This window comes from Ursus arctos, unplaced genomic scaffold, assembly GCF_023065955.2.
Source record: "Ursus arctos isolate Adak ecotype North America unplaced genomic scaffold, UrsArc2.0 scaffold_22, whole genome shotgun sequence".
In the NCBI taxonomy this organism is placed as follows: Eukaryota; Metazoa; Chordata; class Mammalia; order Carnivora; family Ursidae; genus Ursus; species Ursus arctos.
Genome location: NW_026622897.1, coordinates 2,937,000 through 2,962,334, shown reverse-complemented (window position 1 = coordinate 2,962,334; position 25,335 = coordinate 2,937,000).

Here is a 25,335-nt window from a genome sequence, read left to right as displayed (position 1 = left end):
GTAGGAAGCATGGAGGTATTGTTGGGAACAAAACTGGTCCCTAGACGGTCTGCAGGAGGGAGGGATCCACAGGTACAGAGAGGGAAAAGAAGACCATACCTCAGGCACCCCAGGCATGGGGGACCCACACTGGAAAGATGAATCCCCATAACATTTGGCTTTGAAAAACAAAGGGGCTTAGCTTCAGGAGTTCTTATAATAAGTGGGGCTTAACACCTGGAACTTTAAAAATCAGAGGGCTTGGCTCTGAGAGAGCTGGGAAGGGAGAGAAAACTGAGTCTCTGCCCTTAAAGAGACAACATAACAAACAGCTTACTGAGACACAGCACAAAAGCAACAGTTTGAAAGATGCCTGGGGTATATGGGAAGGAGATTTGTTTGCTGATCTCAGAAAATGTGCTGGAGGGAGGGGAGGCAGGGATCCTTAGGAGACTTCTTCAAGAACAAAGAGCTAACAGGGGCCATTTGCTTCCACCACCCCCTCAGCCTAGATACATGGATACCTGCAAGGATCAGTGTGAATGTTCTCTACCTAGCTTGCTAACAGGGTGCCCCACCCATGTGTTCTCCTGCAGACCTGCCTTATTCACATTACACATCCTCCACAGAAGTCCATCCAAAGTGGCACCATGGCATGGCAGTGTGCGAGTAGCCACGGAAAGGACCAGCACGACTCCAAAGTAACTCCTGCCCACACATTGGCCCAACTATGGCACCAACAGTGGGCAGGGAACAGACATCTGGTCTAACTACAGGCCTGCCACCAATGAAACCTCAAGGGACAACAAAGTGAGAGAGTGCCCATAGCTCTGATGAATGCCTGGTCTAAACCAATTTAAGCTCGAGGTGCCCCCAAACTGGCCTACTAACAACACAGGGACCAAACCCTGCCCACAGAAGGCAAAAGCAGCTCAGCCACAATAGCAGGGCACAGACAACACACACAGGAGACGCCCCTGAAGCATCAGGTTCTGGGAAACAGGGGCACTGCACTGCAGGGGACTCTAGGACCTCTTCTTCATAAGGACACTCCTTTCCAAGTAGGAGTAGCTGACTTCCTAACAGAGAAACGGACATAGAATCAGACAAAATGAGGAGACAGAGGACTATGTCCCAAATGAAAGAATAGGACAAAATCACAGCAAGAGACCTAAGCAAAACGGATATAAGTAATATGCCTGATAGAGAATTTAAAATAATGGTCATAAAGATACTCACTGGACTTAAGAAACTAGCGGTGGATGCCAGTGATACCCTCAACAAAGAGAAATAAAACATAAAAAGAACCAAGAGCTATAAAACATAAAAAGAACGAATCAGAGATGAAGAACTCAATAACTGAAATTAAAAATATACTAGGTGGAATAAATAGTTGATTAGAGGAAGCAGAAAAATTGATGAGTGACCTGGAGGACAGAGTAATGAAAAGCAATCATGCTGAACACGAGACAGAAAAAAGAATAATGAAAAACGCAAATAGATTAAGGGATCTCAAGACACCATCAAGTGTAATAACATTCACATTATATGGATCCCAGAAGGAGAAGACAGAGAAAAAGGGACTGAAAATTTACTGGAAGAAATAATAAGCTGAATACTTCCTGAATTTAGGGAATAAAAGAGAAATCCAGATCCAAGAGGCACAGAAAGCCCCTAGCAAAATCAACCCAAGGAGGTCCACACCAAGACACATAATAATTAAAATAGCAAAAAGTAGTGATAAACAGAGAATTTTAAAAGCAGCAAAACAAAACATTTACATACAACAGAAACCCCCATATGACTATCAGCTGATTTTTCAGCAGAAACTTTACAGGTCAGAAGAGAATGGCATGAGATAGTCACAGTGCTGAAAGAAAACAAAAACAAAAACAAAACAAAACAAAAACAAAACAAAACAGAAAAACCCAAAACCTGCAACCGAGAGTACTCTATTCGGCAAGGCTCTCATTCAGAATAGGAGAGAGAAAGAGTTTCCAAGACAAACAAGAGTTAAAGGAATTCATCACCACTAAATCGGCCCTACAAGAAATGTTAAAAAGGATTCTTTGAGTGGAAGGGAAAGACCATAAGCAGGAGTGAGAAGCACAAAAGCAGTAAAATCAAGTATATTTATAAAAATTAGTCAAGAGATTCACAAAATCAAAGGATGCAAAGTATGACACCGTATACCTAACACATGCGGAGGAGAAGAGTAAAAATGTAGTGCTTTAAAATGGGATCAAACTTAACTGACCATCAACTTAATGTCCCTGGTCAGAGGATCTTGACTTAATGTCAAGTGCCACTGGTCTTCTACCACGGAACCCAAAGAAAACTAGAGCACGAAGAGCAAGGGTGATACAGACTCCAGTTTTCGAGGGGGCAGCAGAGCGGCACCTACGTTCATTTTCAGAGGCACAGATGCACTCCGTTGACAACGGTAGAGAAACCCGTGTCTGTGCGTAGTCATGTTTTCATGAGACCATTTCTGGAGCACATTAGATTTGCCCCTGGCTGTTTACCTTCTAAGCCAGCCTCTGTAGCCCTCTCCCAAATTATTTAATATATATTTTTTCTTGCTTAATTCAGGTAGAGTTAGTTACTATTGTTTAAAAGAAAATATTAGCTGATAGGAACCAAAGGCAGATATGGACATCATATACAAATACTCATAATGAAATAAGTCAAAAGGTAAAGAATATAAATTAAAGATTTGAGAATTGAAAAACATAACAAAATATTGAGTGGAAATATCTGGTAAGTTACTCGGAAGAAGAAAAATGTATCTGAGCAGAAGTCAGAATGTGGGACAAAGACCACAAAATGACTTAAAAACTGGAGAGTCTATCAAGCAAGAGTCAAAGTTCACAGAGATCACTGGGGATTTCACCGGGAAATTTCAAGAGCATGTTTTGAGTGAAGAGATCACTCAGTGACATCTCACAAACTTACATTCACCTACATTGTGAAAGCACCATGAGGTCCTCTGATGATCTAACGAGTGTTCTTTCTACCAAATCAACCACCGTTGCTCACTGTCAACACCATATGATCCGGTGCTTCCTTGCTTCATTTCTATAAATATACATTTGCCATGCCTGCTCGGTCCCAGGTCCCAGGTGGGCATGCAGGATTTCCCACCTTTTGTTATGTCCTAGTCTAGGCTGTTTCACTAGGGGGCTCTCCCACCTCCTCGGGTGTTCTCTGTACCCACGTCCCTACTTCCGCTGTCCTTGCCTACCTCCCAGCCCCCGGCGATTCTCAGACCACACCGTGGAGCTGAGCGGCCTCCCAGTTATTCCACCCTAATCATGTCTTCCGTCTTGGCCTCCGCCTACTGAACCGAACATCTGGTCTGGGCTTTGTTGGTTATCTTTGTGCCTGTTCTCAAGGACCAAGGGGAGAATGGGACAGAGGGGATGCACAGAGGAATAATCCCAGCACTCACCGCTGATGTCTGGAAGTGGAGCGGAGCTCTTGCAGGAATCAGCAAAAGCCTTTGTGCCTCCAGTGGTTCAGCTGCTAAAAGACCTGTTATTCATAAATACCAAGTACAGCTTCGAATCCTTCTACTGATCTCCCTTTTCTAGATGAGGGGCTTGACCCACTTTGAATGCTGAACACCAGCTGCTTGTACCGCGATTGAGAACAGTTGAAACCTCCCCTTGGGGAAGCAGAATGTGATCACACCAGCTCCTACAGGAACACACTGCTAAATTAATTAATTAACCAAAAAAAGAAAAAGAAAAAAAGAACACAGTGCTGATTTCTAGAAACCTATTCTGGTTGTTTAAATCAAGGATGACAAGGTTTTTTCCATGGTGCCATTCATCATCTCAGCTAAACCTGACCTTTAACAGAAACTCCAGAACAAACTTGTAGTAGTTTGTCTCTGTCACCTGTGAATCAGACTCTTCTGCTCATCATTGTCTTAATCACTTGGGGGGTGTTTGTGAAAAATGTGAACACTCACAGCGGTAAAATGAAAAGACAATAGTCACAAAGTCTCTATTTTAAATATTTCAGAAGAGCAGTCCCTGCAATCTTCTTCATTAACAGTCTCCTTTCTGCAGAATGACTGCATTAAAGAACACCTCAGGACTCAAGTGCCACACATAACATGCTCCATTGTCCTCAGACAGAGGCAGGTGGGATGCGGCCGTAAACTCTCAACGACAGACTGGCCGCGTGCCACACACACACGAAAACTACGTGATAACGTGATAAAACATACAGGCAGCAATAAAATTATTCTTATCAAGTCCAGAATCTGAACAGGTCAGATGAAATTCCTGGATTTTTATAGTCTTTCCTAAGAGAACACTTAATTATCATTAACATAATGAAAATAAAAAATAAAATTATTCCCATCAAATTCACATCTTGGAAGCAACAAATGCAACTCTGAAGAATATTATATTTGGAAACCTAGCAAATTATGTTATAATCCTGGATGATATCCATCATATCTTTCTGACACTGTGAGAATATTTCTATCGAAACATAATCTGATTCAAATTAATTATATGAAACTACATTTGAGAAACTTGGCAGAAACTTCAGTATTTTATTTTACACCATTTTAAAAATGGAGACAGAAAATGTAGTAACTAGTTTTTAAATACTAACTTAAAATACACCATATTTTGCTTCTACTGTTACATGTTTCAAAACTAGCTGGCTTCGTTATCAGCTTGCCTAATTAAGTTATCTGTGCTTGAAAACACTCAGGTTCTCAAAAGATCACAGAACGCACTTGCACACAAAAGAGTACATGTCTAATTATAGGACTGAGCAACAAAGCTAGCGAAACAAGAAACGACAGTATGCAGCAAAGACAAATGCATCCGAACACACAACATTAGCACGATATTCTTTAAAAGAACCATGTCTTGCATCCCACATGGAGCCCCACAGAATGGTGTACATTTTGGGGTCCTAAAGCAGAATGTATACTAGAAAAAACGAAAAACTTTTGGGTTTAGTAGGCATGGTTATAAAATGCAGTGTTAGAGCGGACAAATATGTATTGTTAATCTGAAAATAAGAGCCACAATGAGGGGCAATTAGCGTTTATTTTGGGAATCAAAAAAGTGCCATTCGGGGAACATGGATTCAGATAGAAACCCAAATAGTGTTCCGCTTGTAAGCTGTAAAGCAAGGAGTTTTTATAAGGAAAAAGAAAGTGCACAACTACATCAGCGAAGAAAAGAGAAGAAAGGCTGAAGCTACTCTGGGTTATACACGGATTCTATCTTCAGAAAGTCCACAAGCGTCAGTCGTCAGTCTTGTGATCGGGATGTCCCTTTTCCTGCTGACTTCTCAAGCAACTGCTTAACACAATTGTAGTTCTGTCCAGTCCAAAGGTAATGGTCCAGTTCAAACAACGGTCGGCAAGACAGTTTTCTCTGCAGTGGCTGATCTGGCTCTGTTTTTAAAAGCCTCCAGTCATGACAATTTTTCACCATATGAAGTATATAAAAATAATTAAGGGACAGAAATGATTCCTACATACATTAAAGAATTTAACTCGATATAATTGATTGAATGCATAATAAATTTAGAGAACAAATAACAGTTAAAATAAAATAAGTAATTAGGGAGGGCACTTCTGGAATGATAGCACTCCTTACAAAACAACTGCAAATGGTGAAATTATTAAAAAAAGAAAAAAATACTTGAAGTCTCTGGAAATTGTCCCAGGCCATATCTTCTGGGGAGCCTGGGTGGCTCAGATGGTTAAGCATCTGACTCTTGATTTTAGCTCAGGTTGTGAGATTGAGCCCTGCATCAGGCTCTGCACTTGGCAGGGAGTCTGCTGGAGATTTAGTAAATAAATAAATAAATAAATAAATAAATAAATAAATAAATAAAATCTTCAACAATTTTTTAAAAATAAAAATAAATGAAATAAAAATCTTCTAAATTATAATACCAACAAGCAGGGTGTATGACACCTGAGCATCACCTGCTTTCTCCTTCCCCTCCTTGACTCAGAGTTTTTACTGAATCTCTAATCCAGGGGGTGGCACCAAGAAAACAGCTTGTTCTCCCTCCATTTCTTAGTTAAGGGATATGCTACCTCACTGGGCAGGCCAGGATGCCAGCATTTCTCATCCCTATTGGCTGCAAGTTGCAGAGGCTAAATTCCTACCATTTGAAGCTGAGAAATTAAGGTCCCCTTTCCTCTTCTCAACCCTCACTAATAGGATGGAGGCTCAGCTCCAGGCACCCCAGGCATGGCAGGCCCAGAAGATGGAGGAAACGATCACCCTTTCTCCAGCTCCTTCAGAGTGTGTAAGAGCAATGCTGGGGAGGCAAGCCAAGGAGATGAGAGGTCTCCATGCCAGGCCATAAACCAGGGCTGTCCCTCTGTCCCTCTGAATCAGGCCATTGTCCCTGTCTCTGGATCCATAGCAGAGGCTCAGATAGTTTGCCCTGATACAGAGGCCGTCCATAAAAACAGAAAGCTCCAAAGCTCTCACTAAAGAAACCAACTTCATCTGAAAGATGAAAGTTGCTCGGAAACCAAAGTGATTCTGGTGGTAAGCAGCAGGAGTAATAAGCTAAGATTCAGTCCAGGAACATTACCAGAGAACTACGTAAAGAGACAGCTAAAAAAGACCTATCCTGTGGTCATAATAAACCTCTAAGACTTGCCTCAGAAACTCGCTCTGCAAAGGAAAGGGGTTGGATCAGGCTGTGGAAGCAATTTACAACTCAAGGAATCTTTGCTCAGCCTGCAATTAATGGAGGCTACAAACTGGGTGTGATACCAGCGCAGGCAGAGGGCTTAACAGAGAGCTCAGGGATGGAGAGAGTTAAATGCAGTCCTGCTAATGTGGCTCTCATTCCCAGGTGACCGTCCCCTGCCTAAGGCTGAACCCTCCAAGGAGGAACATCAGTGGCCTCACACTGGAGGGGAAACAGACTTTGATAAAATAGTCCAACCAAGTCACTAAACAAGGGAACAGAAAAGCCAACACTCATGAATATTTCAATGATTTGTAAGAAGTAGAGATTTTAACTGAAGAACTGAAAAAATAACGGTTTTCAAATTGAAGCAATGCCTTAAAATGCTATCAAGGTCAAGTTGAAATATTCATTCATACATGACTGATAAAGGAAAAGGCATACAAGCCACAACTCTGGCCAGATATCCAGAAGCAGTCCTTTTGCTACATGCTGCATAGTCTGAATGTGTTTCTAGAAAGTGGCCTCAGCCATGTTGGAGCAGTGAGTTTCCTCAGACCAACTCAAAGGCTATACATATTTTCTAGATCTGCCAGAACATCTTAAAAACACTCTCAGAATATGGGAATGCGCACTACATGCTGGTAAAGTGCTCGTTTTAATGCCCATTCATCACTCTACTCTCACAACTATATTTAGGATTTTTATGTTATTGGAATATGGTATTTGGTAGGTTATTTGAAAAGTTATTTAAAATTCATCATAAATTTATGAATCTAGACATCTATTTAAAACTGAAAATTGCAGTGGCAACTGCTCAGCATAGTTCCTCAAATCAAAAATTGAAAAGTATTTAAGAATTACAATGATTCGAGAAATGTCATCTAATTTGGTCCTACTGTCAATTGAGAGTAAATTATGTATGTTCATCATAATAAACAGAATTCATAATTACGCTTAAATGGGGGCCGGGAAAATGTATATAATTTATCACATACTTAATGTTCATTAATAACTATGATTTGTGTAATTTTTATCTGTTTGGTATTAAAGAATGCATTAGAATGCAAATATTTTCTTTGAAAGCTATCCCCTGGAAGACTTAGGAGAAAGTGGGGAAGAAAAGGAGTCAGCAGAAGGAGGCTGCCTAGTTAGTGGGTTACCAGTAAGGGCAACAGGGCTCACCCCATCCTCTGAGACACCTACTTAGAAGCCAGGTCAGAAGTGCCTCTCCACACAACCGAGGAAACGAGGTATTTAACTCCTAGCATCATGGCTACTCTTCCACTTTCCAGCTCTGACCTACACTGGGTAACACAAGCCTGTCTACTCTCAGATTTCCACATCTGAACTACACACAAATGTTTCAAAGTCACACTCCTCCTTCAGATTCCTTCTTTCAGCAGATTTCTCTCTGATGTTTACCCTCTTTTTAAATTGGACACCTGGTGTTTCCATGATGCGTTATGTATCTTAGCGGTCGGCTGGGGATTTGAGCAATTTATGTTCTGACTTTGGGTCTGGCTCCTGAGGTTTTCATGCTACGAGGATTTCCCATGAATTCTGGTCTCAAACACGGCTAGCTGGAAGAGTGGGGTTTTTCACAGATGTAGCCATAAGGATTGAGCAGTGTTCTTGGGTCAGTAAGCCACAAATTCTCAATTGTTACTGATTTAATTTTTCAAAATTAATACTGCCACTTACTGTCTACTTTTGGATTTTTTTTTTTTCATTTTCTTTATGTCTTGATTTTTGACCTGGCATTTTGTAGTGATCTGCAAAGGTTCTCAGAAGCACATCATTCTTCTATGATGACAGTAAGTTGACTTTTGATTGTTTTGTAAACATTTTAAAATACCTCCCCACACTTCTCTACCTAACACACCCTATGAAAATTCCTTCCACATTCTCCTGCGTATAACCCTGGTAAGACAGTTGAGCTATCTTACTGATCCACACGAGCTCCTGTGTTATTTGATGTGGGTATCGTAAGTATTTTACTTTTGAAATGAGTAGCTGAAACTTATTCACGTACTAATAACTAGAAAAGAATAAAAAACTGTTCTGACTCAGAATCCCATACTCTCTTTTTTTCTCTTTTTTGTTTTGTTTTGTTTTTTAAACTGTGTAAAACAGAGCTTAACAACTGTTAATAACATTGCTCCTAGGAGAAGTTTGTTTTGGGGTATAATTAAGAGATAAGATGTGGGAAGCACGATTTGATGTTATTCATACAGCCATAATGTATGCAAGAATTTCCATGATGGGAGCATTGATTGTTGACTAGAAGCCTCCACTCCAAGATTCCAGTAATAAGGAATAAGATTTTCTATAGAAAGCAATGTGGAATATAAAAAAGTACCATTGATGGATATTGATAGAAAATAATTTATAGAAAAGCAAATTTTCTTTCCTTGCAGCTTTTAAACATTGGTTCTAAAAATGCTTTACTGGGGCGCCTGGGTGGCTCAGTCGTTAAGCGTCTGCCTTCAGCTCAGGGCGTGATCCCGGAGTCCTGGGATCGAGCCCCACATCAGGCTCCTCTGCTGGGAGCCTGCTTCTTCCTCTCCCACTCCCCCTGCCCGTGTTCCCACTCTCACTGCCTCTCTCTCTGTGTCAAATAAATAAATAAAATCTTAAAAAAAATAAAAATAATAATGCTTTACTGAACTACAAGGAAAAGACAATTCTTTTTAGTCCTTTTTAGAGCGGCATTATGTTTATTATGGACTATGCATTTAAAAATTGTAGAAATACATTTCATTCAGAATTTTCAGTATTCAAAACAAAGGGAAGTTCCATAGACTTCTATCAGTTATAGTGCCTAAATGGAATTCCAGAGGACTTCTACATTTAAATTTGTGTTTGTGTTAAAGCAGATCTACCTTTCCTATGTATGTATAACTTTTTGAACCAAATCTGTGATTTTTACTTATTCCTGTTAAAGTTAATATTCTTGAATCTAACCAGTTGGAGAGTGAGTCAAGATGATTTTTTTTCTCAGCTTGAAATGTTGGAAACCATTTGTGTTTGCACTCATTGCATAATTAGAATAGACATTCACAAATCTGTCCTATCTCTTAGACACAAACTCAAAAGGATTGTACCAACGGCCCCAGGTTAAGAATCAACTCAAGAGGAAACTGAAATATAACCTATATTCTGAAGTTGCTGTCACTTTAATTATAATGTATAAAAATAGACATTGAATTTCAAACATTATTGAATTAGGCCTTACACCTTACACTTTGACAGTGAATTTTGTGAAGAGAACTTAGTTTTAACCATTCAAAATACTTTTATTTCCTGGTTTTAAAAAATTACAATAAACATGGGACCTATAATGGCAACATAAGTTCACATCTTTGGTTACCTTTATTCACCTCTAAACTTAGAAAATTGTCAAAAACTGTTTGAAAAGCCTTGGACCACTCAAAAACAAGTTGGATGTATTTGCTGACCATAAGTAGAACAGAAAACTCGGATTAAGGTGGCACTGGTCAATGACATGTTGGTCTCTAGGGAAGAAAGTGGGAGAGGTGTCCAGGAATTCCAACTTTAAAGGAAAAGGGAATCCACTCATTTTATATAATGTGGACCAATCAGAACATAACCCATGAAAACTGATAGGGCTGTGGCTTTGACTGAGTTATTGCTCAGCAGAACAATGAAAGACAACCAAGCAACCAGGGCCTGAGCTGAAACATCAATATATTTGAAGTGCTCATACATAGCGGACCTGGTTCTGAACTGGGTGGTCACATGGGTCTTGGGGAAGCAATCCAAAGCTATCCATCAGGGAGAAATGAGAAAGGAAAGACTGGAAAACAAACAAACAAACAAAAAACTCAAAAATTATAAAGTCAAAGTACAAAAAAGAAAATTAGTTTAAGAAAGCTAATTCATTCAACAAAAAGAGGAATTTGTCACTTTAGATCTTCAAATAATGAAGAAATTTACTACTAAGGAAAAACAACTTTAGAAAACATATGTAATTGTGTTACATAGATAAAGAGAAGGATGATATCCAGAGAAGTGAATAAATATTACAAAGGGAAAAAGAAAACAAATAATGATAAAAATAGTTGGAGATCAAATAACCAATTATAAATAATAGAAATGAAAAACAATGTCATTGAGAGAAAATAAAGATGGGACAAATTATAGACTGCCTGAAGGAAGAATAATTATTTCAAGATAATCCTGAAATGTACCCAAAATTCTGTACTTGTAAATATGGAGGTTGATATGTAGAAAAAAAGATGCTCAAAGACATAGAACGTAAGATAAAAATGTCAACATCTGATTTTACGGGCACAAAACAAAAATGTTAGGAACCATAATGGAGACAAGATCTTTAAAAACATGACTGAAAATTCTTCTGAATTATATAACAAAAAGAATCCTCATAAAGTGCCAAACAGAAAAAAAAAAAAAAAAAACTATGTACAAATACAAGTTCATAAAAATAACAAAAAACATAGGATTTCAAATACATAGAGGTAAAATTACAACAACTGAGACACCCCTGAGCTAAAATTACTCTATTGATCAGGTAACCTCCATAAACCCCGACTCCAACTGGGGGACCACAGTGATAATGTAAGTCTCCTAGAATTACTGTCAGTTCTGAGTCAGTATCCAAGAATCCTAAAAAAGTCTGATTATATCCTTTTCTACAATGCACGGTCTCATTCAAAGGTTCTGGGTCTGTAAACTGGCTCAAGTCTGGAAATTGATTCTAGGGTCATGACTCTCTTGTTATGATTCACATTAGGTTTCTGTTCGCTTGACCTAGAATTCTTCTTCTACAGATCAACTACGAATTTAGCATGACTCCCATTTGTTTCACTTTTAGGGATGATACCATGATCGGCTAACCAATGCCATAGGTTTCTGCAAGTCAGACTCTCCTGCTTACTGCTTTGACTCTTCTGTCCAGTAGGGTCATCATGCCCACCTTGCTTTTGGTAATTAAGTGCTGCCACCTGGTGCCTGCCACCCTGGGATCCAGTTACCACCACTGCAACTATTTCTTCCAGTTGAGTGGCCGCAGTTCCTACTGTTACTTTGGCTACTGAGAAGAGTGACTACAGAACTATCTGTGGGTTCCATGGCTCCCCTCAGAAATTCATGTGTAGAAGAAAAAAGATGAGGGTGGGTCCTGAAAAGAATCAAGCAACTACCTCAGGGGATTCCCAGGATGTTTGTTTCTTTGTTTTCCCCCCAGGCAAAGCAAGTTTAATATCAGGTGAGAATACTGAGCCAAATTGCCAAATTTGAGGGTTCAATGACCCAGCTTCATTAGGTTCTTCACATATGTCTATCTTACAATTTTCAGGACCCCATTCCTTCCCAGTCAATGCTCTCACTCTAACAGTGGACAAGCTGCAGCGTTGAGAATTTAATTTGTGCTGTAATTCAGTCACTTGCAGAATGAGACCCTGGGTTTGGTTTTTAGAAATCCCAGCTCTGCAGCTACAGGAGATAAAGGTTTCTTTCACGAAAGACGTAGAAACTTCCAGATCATTTAGGCAGTGTTGGAACATCCATGATGTAATCCTTTTCTTTCCCCACTTTGTCCAGTGCATTTAGGAGCCGTCAATCTTACTATACCTGTTACTTTGATAAATATATTCTAAGTTATCAAATACATGGTCATCCAAACTTGCTTCTTGTAAGTATTTCATTACAATTATCCAGTGGTATTAGTTTGTGTATTTCTGTTGCCACATTATATAATGGATTATTAATGCTCTCTTTACTACTGGAAATAGAATCATTAGTATCTTTAAATCAAATCATATTATAGAATCAAGTCCAAAAAACTCAGAAAAAAATTCATAGGATGTACTGTATGGTGACTAACATAATATAATAAAAAATCATTAAAAAAAAGGAAAAAAAAAAGAAAAGAAAAATTCATAAAACTCATTAAGATTCTATTCCTATGAAACCACTCTCAGTACCAAAATCTGTATTAATCATTGTTTTCCAGAGAAACAGTATGTATTATGTGTATAATACATACATACATAAATACATATGTATATATATGTACATATGTGTATATATATGTACATGTATATGTGTTTATAAATATATATATAGAGAGAGAGTGTGTGTGTGCATGTGCACACATGAGCCCTTTTAAGGAGCTGGCTTATGCAATTTGGGGATTTGTTGGGGGGACTGGAACATTTGAAATTTGTAGGGTAAGCTGGTAGACTGGAGATCTGGAGATTCAGGTAAGAGGGGTTGTTGTAGACTTGAGTCTGAAAGCAGGAAACTGGCAGAATTTCTATGTTTCTGTCTGAAGGCAAAGGCAGAATTCCTTTCTTTGGGAGACCTCATTCTTTAATCTTAAATCCTTCAACTGATTGGATAAGGCCAATACACGTTGTGGAGGTTAATTGGCTCTATTTAAAGCCAATGGATTTAAAAGGTTAATCCCACCTAAAAAATATTTTAACAGCAACTAATCTAGACAAGGTTTTGCAAAACAACTGGTCAGCATAATCTAAGAGTTGACACATAAAAATAACCATCATGGCCAGTTTAGGTAATTTGTGTATTTCTAGGAATTTGTACATTTTGTCTAGGTTAACTAATTTGTTGGCACACATTCGTTCATGCTATTATCTTATAATCTTTTTATTATATATAAGAATGGTAGTAATGGGGCGCCTGGGTGGCACAGCGGTTAGGCGTCTGCCTTCGGCTCAGGGCGTGATCCCGGCGTTATGGGATCGAGACCCACATCAGGCTCCTCCGCTGGGAGCCTGCTTCTTCCTCTCCCACTCCCCCTGCTTGTGTTCCCTCTCTCGCTGGCTGTCTCAATCTCTGTTGAATAAATAAATAAAATCTTAAAAAAAAAAAAAAAGAATGGTAGTAATGCTTCTACTTGACTTTCTGTTTGAGTTATTTTTGTTTGTTTCTTTTTTTTTTTTTTTTTTTTTTTTTTTGCAGTCTAGCTAAAGTTTTGTCATTTTTCTTGCTCCTTGTAAAGAACAAGCTTTTGGTTTCATTGATGCTCTCTATAGCTTTTCTATTCTTTATTTTCTCTGTTTTGATCATTATTATTTCCTCCCTTCTGCTAGCTTTGGATTTAGTTTGCTCTTTATCTGATTCCTCAAGGTGTAAAGTGAGGTCATTGATTCGAGATCTTTCTTCTTTTTTAATAAAGGTGTTTATAGCTATAAATTTCCCTCCGAGCACTGCCTTTGCTAAATCCCATTACTTTTTGGTATCTTATGTTTTTGTTTTAATTCATCTCTAAGTATTTTCTGATTTCCCTTGTGATATCATTGACTTATGAGATGCTTAAAAGTGTGTCTTTTGATTTTCATGGTTGTCTTCTCTCTTTCTCCTGGGACCCCCGTAACATGTATGCTGGTTCACTTGATGGTGTTTTGCAGGTTCATTAGGCCCTACTCACTTTTCTTCAATCTTTCCCCCCCTTCAGATTCAATAATTTTAATTTCCCTATCTTCAAGTTTGCTGAATCTTTCTTCTGTCTGCTCAAATCTGTTGCCAAGCCCTTCTGGTGAATTTTATTTTTTCATAGAGATTATTTCAGCTACGGGAATTTCATTTGACCCCTTTAAAATATTGCTATCTCTTTGTTGATATTCACATTTTCATAGATTGTTTTCCTGATTTCCTTTAGTTTCCTTCTTCACCTTCTTCATGTTTTCCTTTAGGTCCTTCATTATATTTAAGAAAGTTGTTTAAAGGTTTTTGTCTAGTGAGTATGACTTCATCAGAGATGGTTTCTGTCAATTTGTTTTTTCCTTTGAAAAGGCATACTTTCCTGTTTTTTCCAAGCTTTGGATTTTGTTTTGTTTTGTTTTGAATACTATAGTGTGATAACTATGGAAATAGGATTTTTTCCATTTCCCAGGATTTGCTTCCCCCCCCCCCCAATTATTGATACCTATAGTTTAGTGATTTTCAAAAACTTGTCCACCCCTTTGGAAAGACAGTATGCTTCCTTATGTGTAGTTACTGAAATCTCTGTTCCTTAACTTGTATTCAGCTAGTATTTTCAGATATTTCTTTGAATTCTAAAGGCTAAAAAATAGATTACAAACAAAGAAACAGACACCTCTGCTTGCCTATGCAGATTGGCTCACTGTCAGGGCATTCATTCAATCTTACTCAGGCCCTGAATCTAGGGATGACCCTGAGGTGAAAGATAAGAATCTTCTCATTTCAATTAAGGAGGGCACATACTGCATGGTTCACTGGGTGTTATACACAAATAATTAATCATGGAACACTGCATCAAAAACTGGGGATGTACTGTATGGTGACTAATATAACAAAATAAAGATTATAAAAAAAAAAGAGTCTTCTCAGTTCATTTCTTAGCATGCACATGTCCTTTCAAACTCTCTAATATACCTGATGTTTTTGAAAGTCCACATTACTCAAAGAAACTTTCTTCTGCATTTGCTTACAGGTTTCAGGGGTTCTCTTGTATATTCCAACCGTATGCCCCAGGCATGTATGTAGTTAGTTTGGCATGTAGTGGTTTCAAACAATGCCCACCCTTTTCTGGCCTGAGTTCTGAGTAAAGTGAAGCACAGACAAGCATTATAAATACTTCAGACATATGTATTGTATGAAGAATTCCTGTTGCCCTCTATAATCTCCATACTTACCAACAAATACAGTAATATGGTATAATCAATATCTTTGTGAATCAAAACCATGTATGTTAGCTAGCCTTTCAAGCAAAAAATTCTAGAGAAGGAAAGGAGAATATCAACAAAGAAAATAGGGAAATGGACATGTTTTGTTCTTTTTATGTTTTAGGACAGAATGAAGGCAGATTTTTATCTCCTTTCTCATTATAAAATAAAAAAAAATCTTTCTACTAAAAAAAGAATACATAAACATGGCACTGAATACAACGAAGAATAATCAAATGCACTGCTATCGTTTGCAAGAGAAGATGCAAGGAATTATGTCAAGTAAAATAAATGTTTTCATCGATTCTCCACAGGACATCCAACAGCTAATAGTTTCTGTTCAAGCATTTGACAATATTTGTCAATAATAACAAGTCCATGCATGATCATTCTTTCTGATTCCCCATCAACAAAAATCACTGAATGTGTAAGAATGTATGCTGACTACTTCCTGTTTGTGAATTCTTCCCTAACAGGCACAGGATCACACAAACGTTGAATCTGCTTATGGCATGACATGCATGAATGTTTGTGAAACATCAGGATGGTTTCCATCTGAAGTGAATGAGATGCTAAAAAGAAGTGAGACAAGTATAAGAACAAAAATAACTCAAACAGATGCCATAGCCATGATGACTGGGGGTATAATAAAACATTAGGTGGAAGGCAGCAAATGCTGTCGAAGGTCTGTAGTAACGGAGGACCCTTTCTTTACCTACTGTGAAGTTTGAAACAGAGGCATGTTTGCTGGTTTTGTTTTTGTTTGTTTGTTTCTATGAGTTGTTCATTAGCATTAAAACAAGCTTACAGAGTGGTATGCTCAATCACATTCAGAGTTCTTCCTCTCCTGATGTGAATTTAATTTCCATCCTCCTATATATATTACTTAAGGAAAGTTCAGAGCCCATAGCAGGCTTTTGATTCCAAAATGAAATGTGAGCCTGAAAATGAGTTAAAAGAGAGTGAATAATATCAAAATAAGAAAATAAGATGGCTTCTGAAACAACATCTTCCCCCATGATGGAAGACATTAAGCAGTGGTGATTCCTATCAGAGATGAGGTCAATGGTGTGCCTTCCTAAAGTGGAAATCTGGACTAGCTGACAGGTACATTTTAACAGTACCATTCAAAGTAGTCACTAAGAGATGTCACTTGACTTCCCTTGGCCCCCTTGGTTCCTTCACATTTTAGGCTGCTTTCCTGATTATAACTACTGCACATATCTTACAAGCATCCATCTATGATTGCTAGAACTTAACATGTACTGAGTGCTTCTTAGGTTCCTAACACTGCCACCAAATGTCCTTGGGTTTTCTTCTTAAATCTCTGCTAACTGTAGGAATTTAGGAAGAAAGAAGAGTGACATGTAGCTGAGGTTTCTTACTTAGGCACTTTGTTAAAAGGTATTATTAAACAGCTAAGGTAGGAAACCCAGGATGATGAAAATTTTGAGTCATACAAGAGTTTGAGGTGTTAGTAAGCATAGGAGAAGATATTAGATATGATTGATGAGCACTTGGGAGTGGGGGTTCAAGTCAACTCAGTGAAAAGCCTATTGCAGGATTAGCCATATGGTAATCTCAGATAGTTTAGATCTTGGGCATTACTCAGTGGGTCTGTTAGTAACAAGGGGAGCAGAGGAAGACCTGTTGAGGACATCAAGGTAGGACAACCTTCAGTATTTGCTTTCTAAGAGCTCCACTAATGTGGAGATCTTATATAACTCTTTACAAAGCATACCTAGGCTGTGGCTTGGGCTGGCAGTAAGCAGAGTTAGGGGTGTATATTCCTTTGAACTTGGCAAATAGAGGAGTTCTGGAAAGTGAAAGTACAAGAATCATACAACATTAATTAATCCCGGGTTATACAAAAGCAATTTTCCAATCATTCTCTAATTTAAGGAACATTTGCATGTGTTTAGGTATAAAGTAAATAATACAGAGTATGACTTCACAAGACCTCATTTAATCAAACAAAGAGTAAATTCGTTTACTGATGAAAGGAAAAGCATATGCTCATCAAATACGTTTTGTAAATAACCCTTGCTTATTTTTTTTAAATCAGTAATATTTTTCATGTGACCTAATAAAACACAAATTGCTTCATAGTAAATGCCATTTTAATCATGTTTTTAGTCATTCAAAACCTAGTAAAAATAAATGTTTCAGATTTTATTTTGGAGGAAAGGAAGATCTACATGAAAGTGAGAGTCCTTTTGAAGAAAGGATATTTTTACAATGGAAGGAATAAATATCAGAAATATAGTCTTGTATGTGGCTTAGAGTAGTACCAAGCCAGTTCGATCCAAGCATTTCTTTGCCTGTGTTCACATTTTCTAGGCATGAAGGTCTGTAACTAAGGAGTCTCTGCAGCCTTGCCTTTTCAGTGTGCATCCACTTTCACATTCAACTACCTGATGATTACGCTGCTGAAGGCAGACAATGGTGGTGTCAGTCCTGATTATAATATCTTGCTTCACTGATATGCAGACTTTGTTTCCTTGGTGACTGACTCTCATTAGAGCCCTGCCCATTATGCTGCTGTGTGCTCTGATGCTCTGAAAGGTGTGGCCAATGGTCCTGAGCAGAGCACTCCTCCAGTCTAATCTGACTCTGTCCTAGACTTCCCAGCAATCAGGGGCGTTCTGATGGGCATTCTGAATTCTGCTGAACAGGACATTGCTGCCTTTACTCCACTGAGCAGACTCAGGATCTCCAGTACTTTTCCAACTTTTCTTAGCAGGCTCTCCTTCTCCCTGCTTGGCCCTTAGATTTTGGCATCGAACCCTTCTGCTTGTTTTCATCTAAGAAAAAGACCCGGGGTTAACATGCTCTGGGACTTATACTCTATTATCATCTAATATTTTGTGTGTGTGTATACACCTGTGTCGCCATCCCTGTCATTATTGGAGGAAAAGCTGAGATGGCTCCATTGGCTTACTACATTTCAAACACATTCTTAATAAGAATACAAGGGGCAGCTTCTAATTTGTGAAACTGGAAACTAGAATCATTCAACTTTTACTATATAATTAGTACCTCTGAGAATAGGAAGGAAGCAAAACCTTAAAATTTGCATGTCCCTAATGAATATTAAATACTACGCTCTGATGGTGTGAGATGAGTCCTCTCATAACAAACTGTTTATATCACAGGCAGATGTTTCTGTTTACTTGGACGTAATTGAGAGTGACACATTGTGGTGAAGTCCAAAATCCATTTCTCTGTCACTCTGTAATTGAGTATTATATAGGCTTGCAAATATATTTCTAAAGAATTTCGGTTTTTTTCCTGAAAGTTATAATTCTTCTTTTCCTATTATATTTACAAAAATAAAAATATTATCATGTTTGACCACAGAAGGCAGTATATTCAACTGTCTATTTAATGTAGGAATGTCTTATCCAAATATTCTTACAAATGGAATTCAGTGTTGTAAAAAAGTGCTTCATCCAGATTGTATGTCAGCTCTAATGATTAAAATGTCTTCTTTTCATTTCTTTCCATGCTAAGAAATTCCAACTGCATCAATTACTTTACCAGTCCTTATGTGGCACCATTTCTACATCCTCACCATCTTGGTATTTCTTTTAACAATCCTGATTTGTAAACACTCTTCTTAAACTTTACTATGCTTTGACAATACAAGTGAAACAAACCAAATATGTCACCTAATTTGGTAAAATAAAAACTAAAAGTTAAAAAAATAACAATGATCCTTTTAATGTCCTCCTTTAAAAAATTAATGTTTTATTTTAGAATAATTTTGGATATGGAGAAAATTGTGAAATGTACAGAGAATTCCTGTTATGCAGCACCTAGCCTCCCCTATTCTTAATGTCTTGCATTTGTAGGGTATATTTGTCTCAATTAATGAATCAATATTATTAAATGGAGTCTCTACCTTATTTAGATCTCCTCAGTGTTGTCTGCAGGCTGATGGCCCCCAGAGACGCACACATTCCAACCCCTTGAAACTGCAGACATGTTAGGGTATTATGGCCAAGGGGAATGCAGGCTGCAGAAGGAATAGAGATTGCTGATCAGTTGACCTTAAAATGGAGCTGTTCTGGATTCTCCTGGTGAGCTCCGCGTAGTTAAGGTCCCTTAATGGGAAAGAGGGAAGCAACTGGATGCAATGTGAGCACCCGACTCCCATTTCTGGCTTTGAGGACAGAAGAGGAGCGCAGGTCTGGGAAGCTGCCAGTCTCTGAAACCTGAAAAGGGTGAGCAAATGGAGTCTCCCAGAGAGCCTCTGGGAGAGAATGCAGCTCCACCAACACCCTGGTTTCGGTTCAGGGAGACTCATTTTTGACTTCTGAACTAGGAACTGTAAGAAAAATAAATGTGTGCTATTTTAAGCCACCAAGTTTCCGGTCATTTGTTACAGCAGCCATAGAAAACTAATTACACTTGAGTTTTTGACCGAATGGCCTTTTTCTGTTTCAGCGGATGTTGCATTTAGTTGTCACGTCTCCTCATCTTCCTTCCTGTCCTCCTTTTTCACAAAGGTCGGCACTCCCTTCCATTTTCCCTCACAGTATTTTCCCCCAGTATTTATCTTGCGTGGCCGATCCCATCTTGGTGTCTGATTCCTAGAGGATATGAATCAACCCAGCTTTTCAGGCCATTCAACAACCTCCTGCCACCAGCCAGGGGACAGTCTGTAGTAAGTGAAAAACAGATGGGAGGCACACACCGATGGCAAGTCCCCCAACATTAAAATGGCTCCACTTAATGCTCCAGACTCCAGCCGACCCCACATCATTGCCTATCTGCTTCCCCTGCTCTAGCAGGCTTCTTTCGATCCCTTTCTTCTAGGACCACTCCCCAGTAAATCACATGTGCTCGAAACCCTGCTCAGATCCCACAAGTAGAGAATCTTATCTAAGGCAAACCCTGTTACATTTGAGCGCATAAAGTAACATGATTTCATCTCAAGGATCTTAGGTCTCTCAGTTGGGTAAGGGGTTTTTCCAACTTGCAGAGAAGAAATTGTGAACGATGGGTCTACTGCATTTATTAATTCAAGTCAGGTAATAAATTTGTCCATTGATGATCATTTTCAAGTAAATCCATTTTATTTGGCCATGAGTACTGGTTATAAAACTTTACAGGATATTGGATATCCCCAAACAGGAATGAGCCCAAATAAGGGTTTAGTGCAGACCACTGGGTCACAATGACTGCCAAGAGTCCTATCCCCACCCCTCCTGCTCAAAACAATTACGTGTCTAGTGCATCTCTAACAACATTCCAGAAGCATTTCTCAATGATCAGGAACTCTATCTTTTGAGGATTTATTTTAAATCCCTATCTAGTGCTGTGAGTCAAGGAAAATCACTTGAGTTCAAAATCTTCAACCATATTCCTGTCACGTAAACAGAAAAATAAATTTAAAGTACAGACGAAACTCAACATTTGTTCATAAATTAATTTTTATGATATAGAAGTTTTATATTTATCCTAACGTTCACATTCTAGAATCTGATCACCATTTAATAATGGTTGATGACATAATGGGACTAAACAGTAAAAAAAAAAAAAAAAAAAAAAAAATTCCTGGAATACAGAAGTTGCTGATTCGATAATTTAAATTAATGATGTATATAGATGCTGACAATTTAAGTGTTAAATGTTTCCCTATAACAAACGTTAATTGAACACCTACCCCAGATGGCATTATGCCAGTCACTGTGAGGAAAACAAAGATAAGCAAGTTCCTGTAATCCCAGGACACAACAGATACTGAGAAGACATATGTGTGCATAAGAAATTCTAAGGCAGGTTGGGAAGACTGCTAGGATAGATCTAAAGAAAAATGAGGAATTTGATAATAGGGTAGATAGAAATTAATTAATTCCAGGGTAGAACAGCAAAACATCGTAACTAGTTCCCCAGAAAACTATAGAAAATCCTTTTTTTGTCTTTGGGTGATAATTCTTCCTCCTACCGATTCATATTCCCCCCATGATATCCTGTATGATAAAAAGAAGAGCTACAATAAACAAAAAAAATTGATATATACAAACACAATCCTATTGAAATAAAGGAGAAATAATCCTATTATAGTTCTCATTTTGATAACTGGTCAAATGATTATAGCTCTTTTTATAACTACCTTTTTCAACTACCCATTCCATATTTCTTTTTCCCTCTAGTGAGAAGTTCAGTTGGTTGTGGTTCTTTGCCTGGTGAGGTGACCCAGACCTTCATTCCCGGACATTCTGGGCCACTAGCCGTCCTGCCTGGATTGCTTAGATTTGCTTAGGTTAGTGTCATTCAGTTTTCTATTAACTTTAATTACAAGATATGGATGAATAAAGCACACACTGAAGGATCTCCTGCCTTCCAGCATACTCCTTTCTACCCCATTGTGTAGTCAACTCAATTTCTATTTGATCAGATCGCTTCTCCCAGGTCCCTGCCTAGGTTGTGTAATAAGGCTCACGAGGAGTCCAGAGTGGCTGGATGGCAGTCTCAATGCTCTCTTCAGGGAAATCATTATGTCACCTGGTGGAAGCATTTCTCCATTTATAACAGACCTGTAGACCGTCAAAGACTAAAGTCTAGGCGACAAGAAGCAAACTGTATTTTACGGTTCTAGCATTTTCCATAATGCAGCACAACTGTCCATATTTGTTGAATAAATTTAGACTAAGCCTTACACAAAGGATTAAGCAATATGCCTCACTTAGTTTACATCTGTAGGTCTCCAAAATACGTCTCAGGATAATTGAAACTTGCTCATTTAAAAGGAGAAATAGTTTTTTGTGTTTTAAGAAATCATGAAGAGTTGGTAAAAGAGTAGACATCAGCAAAAATTGGCCAACTTCTTATCATGCTTCACAAAAATAACATACATGTCACGGTAACCAAAACAAAACAAGTCAAAATTTGTTTATTGAAGTTTCAGTAGGAGGAAAATGTCATGATCTGGGTATTCAAAATTAATCAGCTTTAAATCAAAAGACTACAGTTTATGCTTTGCAGACACTTACGTAATCTTTGGTTATCTCAATCCAGAAATTTGTTTCAGTAAACTTTTACCGAAATCCCTGGAATTGAGATTCTATTTCCATTTATGTTGTGTTCATTAAAGGAATAAAAGTTTAGCCAAAACATTTTGTATACTCTCCTCTACTGATACTGACAATGTTGAAATAGAAGTTTATAAATAATTCTTTATAATAGGAAGTATAATGGGGTCCCAATTCATATATTGACCTATTTTTATTTCTCTTGTTGGAACTAGCTCATGCAAAGTTTTTTATATACACATTAAGTGCAAAGTATTTCTCACCAAATTTCACATATATATTTGTCCAATGAAGTAAAGTACTTTAAAATTTCGTACATGTGAAATAAAGTATCAGTCACTTATATGCCTATTTATGCTAATATACAACCTAAGAAAAATTATTTTTGTATGCTTATTTATATTCATTATCAATACTTCTATATTTGTACTTGAAAGCACACCTATAAAAGCAGAATTCAATTGCTTACTTTTGAAAACTAATTATGGATAGTTAATTATATACACTCAAAATTTAGTGTTTCAATTTAAGGAAACATTATTAACCTGTCTAATTAATCTGGGCTTTAAACATTTTTCTGAGAATTTAAAGGTGGTCAGCGGCTATGAATTCTTTTGTGTCATAGTGAATGCATTACTGTGTCTTAGAAAACAAAACAACGTCTTCATTCTTTTATAAGTTCACCTTCAATTGTATACTGCTAGAGCTGATATAATAGTCCATTTTAAAACATGGATTTATGGGCAGAGTAAGAAAATAATCTTTATTTTAATCTCTTTAACAAACCTCAAATGTGAGTTTTGAAAAGATCAAGAAAGGTAATGAAGGACAGATATATGGATAGAAACTCAATTCAAAATGAGTCAGATATATATACATATTTTTTAAAGGATAGATATTTATTGGAAAAGAATCAAATATATACAATACCTCTCTTAGCTTAGATTTCATCTTTGGTATAAGGCGGACAGTAATAGTAAACTTCATGTGATTTATTTAAGATGGGATCACATGATGTGGATCTTAGCACAGTGTGTGGTCAAAGCAAGCACTCCTTCTAAGTCAGTTGATTATCATCTACACAAGTAAAGGGAAGGGTAAACGTCTTCTTTCTGTGTGGGATGGTACTGCTATTACTGCTATAGTGCTAGACTTTGAGGTTTTCTAGTTTTGGGTAGAAAAAACTCACTTGGGAAATAATCCACTAATCATATTGTCATGGTTGATTGTTTTCTGACTACACATGATAGATGATAGTGTTGAGCTTCCATACAAAATTGGACAACCTACAAATTGGAATGAATACTCTGAGAACTTCATCTAGTCAGGCAAATTCTCAAACAGCCCCTGGGAATAGTGACCTCAGGCATGAACAGTCTTTATAATTCCCATCCCTTAAGTGTGGGTGGACCTGTCCTAATCAGGTGATTCCTTTTTAAAGAGGCTCTGGAGATCAGAGAAGAAAGAAATTAGGGAGATTCAAAATACAAGCATATCTCATTTTAGTGTGCTTCACTTTATTAGATCACTGTGCAGATATTGCATTTTTTACAAATTGAAGGATTGTGGAACCCTGCAGTGAAGCAAGTCTATCAGCGACATTTTTCCAATAGCATTTGCTCACTTCATGTCTTTGGGTTACATTTTTGGCAATTCTCTTCACGTCAAATGTTTTCATTATTATTATATTTCTTATGATGATCTGTGATCAGTGATTGACTTGCTGAAAGCTCAGATGATGATTGGCATTTTTTAGTAATGAAGTATTTTTTAGTTAAGGTACATTGTTACTGAGACACACTATTGAACACTTAATTGACTACTGTATAGTATAAACATAACTTTTCTATCGCTGGGAAATCAAAACCTTCATTTGACTTGCTTTATTGAGACACTCTATTGTGCTGGTCTGGAACTGAACCGCAGTATCTGGGGTATACCCACATGAGAGAAAAGCTGATAGAGGGGGCTGTGTGGCAAGGACAGAGATTGGCTGCCAACAGCTGAGTGCAGACCCTGATCAACAGATAGCAAGAACAAAAGGGCCTCAGTCATACAACTGCAAGAAAATGAATTTCCCAACTACTAAAGGGAGCTTGGTAGTGCATTTTTCCCTAGTTGAGTTACAGCCTCAGTCAATATCATGTTGACCCTCAGTCAACATCATGACTTCAGCCTGATGAGACCCTGAGCAGAGGACTCAGCTGAAGTATGCACAGTGCCCCTGGAGACTGTGTTTTATTTTAGGCTCACTTTGTGTGACCTGTTATGCAATTATATAAAACAAATGCAAGGGCACATGAATGGTTCTTGTAGTTTAACATATACTCTCAGGGCATCTGGTATGTCTCAGGCACTGCCATAGGTCCTGTTATCAGAGAGGTAAAGACTTCCAATTTTGTGAAACACTTGAGTAAAATCTGATGTGCTGATTGGTAGAAAATAGTGAAGAAGGGTTCTGAGAGATCCAAGGGTGGGGTAAGGGGTCTTGGGAGGGAGGGACTTGCTCAGAGATTATTGTCCTGGGACCAGATGTCAGAGGCAGTCTGGGGGATGTCACTCCAATAGGAGGCCACACAGAGTAGTTTACTCTCAATCTCATATATTCATTGCTCAGAAACCAGCTTTAAATTGGGCCCAACAAATCACTTTTCAAAGTGTGGTCCATTATCTGCTCGACTAGCTCTTTCTTCTGCACTGGTGAGGAAGCAGAGTATTTAGTTGAGTGGAAACTATGCAGAGTGTCAGAGATTCTGCCCAGAAATTACAAAGACAAGGAAAGTGGCATTATGAACAATGGCTGGATGGGTTTTGAAAGGTATTGTTATGGTTTTGGTTCTATAACTGAATGAGGGAACAAAAGTCACCTAAGAGCTTGCTAATAATGACATTCTTCCAATGACATTCTTTGATCCCAAGACCTG